General features: G+C 46.2%; 1 protein-coding gene across 1 annotated transcript in view; it reads right to left on the reverse strand.

Moving 5' to 3' along the window:
* The window catches only part of LOC139543168 (uncharacterized), a 132,958-nt gene that overhangs the window by 13,918 nt on the left and 114,040 nt on the right, over positions 1-5,000 (reverse strand). The window lies entirely within an intron of this gene.

The raw sequence follows: 5,000 nt of genomic DNA on the forward strand, positions 1-5,000 counted from the left end.
CTCTAGTGGCTGGCCGTCTCTAGTGGCTGTTTCTAGTGGCTGTCTGTCTCTAGTGGCTGTCTCTAGTGGCTGTCTGTCTCTAGTGGCCGTCTCTAGTGGCTGGCCATCTCTAGTGGCTGTCTCTAGTGGCCGTCTCTAGTGGCTGGCCATCCCTAGTGGCTGGCCGTCTCTAGTGGCTGTTTCTAGTGGCTGTCTGTCTCTAGTGGCTGTCTCTAGTGGCTGTCTGTCTCTAGTGGCCGTCTCTAGTGGCTGGCCATCTCTAGTGGCTGGCCGTCTCTAGTGGCTGTTTCTAGTGGCTGTCTGTCTCTAGTGGCCGTCTCTAGTGGCTGGCCGTCTCTAGTGGCTGTCTCTAGTGGACGCCTGTCTCCAGTGGCTGTCTCTAGTGGCTGGCTGTCTCTAGTGGCTGGCTGTCTCTAGTGGCTGGCCGTCTCTAGTGGTTGACCATCTCTAGTGGCCGGCCGTCTCTAGTGGCCGGCCGTCTCTAGTGGCTGGCTGTCTCTAGTGGCTGGCTGTCTCTAGTGGCTGGCTGTCTCTAGTGGCCGGCTGTCTCTAGTGGCCGTCTCTAGTGGCCGGCTGTCTCTAGTGGCCATCTCTAGTGGCTGGCTGTCTCTAGTGGCTGTCTCTAGTGGCTGGCCGTCTCTAGTGGCCGGCCGTCTCTAGTGGCTGTCTCTAGTGGCTGTCTCTAGTGGCTGGCCATCTCTAGTGGCTGGCCATCTCTAGTGGCCATCTCTAGTGGCTGTCTCTAGTGGCTGGCCATCTCTAGTGGCTGGCCATCTCTAGTGGCCATCTCTAGTGGCTGTCTCTAGTGGCCGTCTCTAGTGGCTGGCCATCTCTAGTGGCTGGCCGTCTCTAGTGGCTGGCCATCTCTAGTGGCCATCTCTAGTGGCTGGCTGTCTCTAGTGGCTGGCCATCTCTAGTGGCTGGCCATCTCTAGTGGCCGGCTGTCTCTAGTGGCCGGCTGTCTCTAGTGGCTGGCCATCTCTAGTGGCTGGCATCTCTAGTGGCTGGCCGTCTCTAGTGGTTGTAGGGGGTAGATACCACAGTCAGTCATAGGTACATACCACAGTCAGTCATAGGTACATACAAAAGTCAGTCATAGATACATACCACAGTCAGTCATAGTAGGAACATACCACAGTCAGTCATAGGTACAAACCACAGTCAGTCATGGGAACATACCACAGTCAGTCATAGGTACATACCACAGTCAGTCATAGGTACATACCACAGTCAGTCATATGCACATACCACAGTTAGTCATAGGAACATACCACAGTCTGTCATAGGTACATACCACAGTCAGTCATAGGAGGTACATACCACGGTCAGTCATAGATACATACCACAGTCAGTCATAGGTACATACCACAGTCAATCAGAGGAGGTACATACCACGGTCAGTCATAGATATATACCACAGTCAGTCATAGGTACATACTACAGTCAATCAGAGGAGGTACATACCACAGTCAGTCATAGGTACATACCACAGTCAGTCATAGGTACATACCACAGTCAATCAGAGGAGGTACATACCACAGTTAATCAGAGGAGGTACATACCACAGTCAGTCATAGGTACATACCACAGTCAGTCATAGGTACATACTACAGTAAGTCATAGGTACATACCACAGTCAGTCATAGGTACATACCACAGTCAGTCATAGGTACATACCACAGTCAGTCATAGGTACATACCACAGTTAATCAGAGGAGGTACATACCACAGTCAGTCATAGGTACATACCACAGTCAGTCATAGGTACATACCACAGTCAGTCATAGGTACATACCACAGTCAGTCATAGGTACATACCACAGTCAGTCATATGCACATACCACAGTCAGTCATATGCACATACCACAGTCAATCAGAGGTACATACCACAGTCAGTCATAGGTACATACCACAGTTAATCAGAGGAGGTACATACCACAGTCAGTCATAGGTACATACCACAGTCAGTCATAGGTACATACCACAGTCAGTCGTAGGTACATACCACAGTCAGTCATAGGTACATACCACAGTCAGTCGTAGGTACATACCACAGTCAGTCGTAGGCACATACCACAGTTAATCAGAGGAGGTACATACCACAGTCAGTCATAGGTACATACCACAGTTAATCAGAGGAGGTACATACCACAGTCAGTCATAGGTACATACCACAGTCAGTCATAGGTACATACCACAGTCAGTCATAGGTACATACCACAGTCAGTCATAGGTACATACCACAGTCAGTCATAGGCACATACCACAGTCAGTCATAGGCACATACCACAGTTAATCAGAGGAGGTACATACCACAGTTAATCAGAGGAGGTACATACCACAGTCAGTCATGGTACATACCACAGTCAGTCATAGGTACATACCACAGTCAGTCATAGGTACATACCACAGTCAGTCATAGGTACATACCACAGTTAGTCATAGGAGGTACATACCACAGTCAGTCATAGGTACATACCACAGTCAGTCATAGGTACATACCACAGTCAGTCATGGGTACATACCACAGTCAGTCATAGGTACATACCACAGTTAGTCATAGGAGGTACATACCACAGTCAGTCATAAGAAACATACAACAGTCAGTCATAGTAGGAACATACCACAGTCAATCAGAGGTACATACCACAGCCAGTCATAGGTACATACCACAGTCAGTCATAGGTACATACCACAGTCAGTCATAGGTACATACCACAGTTAATCAGAGGAGGTACATACCACAGTCAGTCATAGGTACATACCACAGTCAGTCATAGGTACATACCACAGTTAATCAGAGGAGGTACATACCACAGTCAGTCATAGGTACATACCACAGTCAGTCATAGGTACATACCACAGTCAGTCATAGGTACATACCACAGTCAGTCATAGGTACATACCACAGTCAGTCATAGGCACATACCACAGTCAGACATAGGCACATACCACAGTCAGTCATAGGTACATACCACAGTCAGTCATAGGTACATACCACAGTCAGTCATAGGTACATACCACAGTCAGTCATAGGTACATACCACAGTCAATCAGAGGAGGTACATACCACAGTTAATCAGAGGAGGTACATACCACAGTCAGTCATAAGAAACATACAACAGTCAGTCATAGTAGGAACATACCACAGTCAGTCATAGGTACATACCACAGTTAATCAGAGGAGGTACATACCACAGTCAGTCATAAGAAACATACAACAGTCAGTCATAGTAGGAACATACCACAGTCAGTCATAGGTACATACCACAGTCAGTCATAGGTACATACCACAGTCAGTCATAGGCACATACCACAGTTAATCAGAGGAGGTACATACCACAGTCAGTCATAGGTACATACCACAGTTAGTCATAGGAGGTACATACCACAGTCAGTCATAGGTACATACCACAGTTAATCAGAGGAGGTACATACCACAGTCAGTCATAGGTACATACCACAGTCAGTCAGAGGAGGTACATACCACAGTCAGTCATAAGAAACATACAACAGTCAGTCATAGTAGGAACATACCACAGTCAATCAGAGGTACATACCACAGTCAGTCATAGGTACATACCACAGTCAATCAGAGGAGGTACATACCACAGTCAGTCATAAGAAACATACAACAGTCAGTCATAGTAGGAACATACCACAGTCAATCAGAGGTACATACCACAGCCAGTCATAGGTACATACCACAGTTAATCAGAGGCGGTACATACCACAGTCTGTCATAGGTACATACCACAGTCAGTCATAGGCACATACCACAGTTAATCAGAGGAGGTACATAACACAGTCAGTCATAGGTACATACCACAGTCAGTCATAGGTACATACCACAGTCAGTCATAGGTACATACCACAGTCAGTCATAGGTACATACCACAGTTAATCAGAGGAGGTACATACCACAGTCAGTCATAGGTACATACCACAGTCAGTCATAGGTACGTACATACCACAGTCAGTCGTAGGTACATACCACAGTCAGTCATAGGTACATACCACAGTCAGTCATAGGTACATACCACAGTCAGTCATAGGTACATACCACAGTTAATCAGAGGAGGTACATACCACAGTCAGTCATAGGTACATACCACAGTCAGTCATAGGTACATACCACAGTCAGTCATAGGTACATACCACAGTCAGTCATAGGTACATACCACAGTCAGTCATAGGTACATACCACAGTCAGTCATAGGTACATACCACAGTTAATCAGAGGAGGTACATACCACAGTCAATCATTGGTACTTTGGCGTTGTGTTGTCGTTGTGTTGTTGTTTTGTTGTCGTTGTGTTGTGTTTTCGTTGTGTTGTCGTTGTGTTGTTGTTTTGTTGCCGTTGTGTTGTTGTTGTGTTGTCGTTGTGTTGTTGTTGTGCTGTCGTGTTGTCGTTGTGTTGTTGTGTTGTCGTTGTGTTGTTGTTGTGTTGTCGTTGTGTTGTTGTTGTGTTGTCGTTGTGTTGTTGTGTTGTCGTTGTGTTGTTGTTGTGTTGTCGTTGTGTTGTTGTGTTGTTGTTGTGTTGTCGTTGTGTTGTCGTTGTGTTGTTGTGTTGTTGTTGTGTTGTCGTTGTGTTGTTGTGTTGTTGTTGTGTTGTTGTTGTGTTGTCGTTGTGTTGTTGTGTTGTTGTTGTGTTGTCGTTGTGTTGTTGTGTTGTCGTTGTGTTGTTGTGTTGTTGTTGTGCTGTCGTGTTGTCGTTGTGTTGTTGTGTTGTTGTTGTGTTGTTGTTGTGTTGTCGTTGTGTTGTTGTTGTGTTGTCGTTGTGTTGTTGTGTTGTTGTTGTGTTGTTGTTGTGTTGTCGTTGTGTTGTTGTTGTGTTGTCGTTGTGTTGTTGTGTTGTTGTTGTGTTGTCGTTGTGTTGTCGTTGTGTTGTTGTGTTGTCGTTGTGTTGTTGTGTTGTCGTTGTGTTGTCGTTGTGTCGTTGTGTTTTCGTTTTGTTGTCGTTGTGTTGTCGTTGTGTTGTGTTGTCGTGTTGTCGTTG

This window comes from Salvelinus alpinus, chromosome 17 (genome assembly GCF_045679555.1).
Source record: "Salvelinus alpinus chromosome 17, SLU_Salpinus.1, whole genome shotgun sequence".
NCBI lineage: Eukaryota > Metazoa > Chordata > Actinopteri > Salmoniformes > Salmonidae > Salvelinus > Salvelinus alpinus.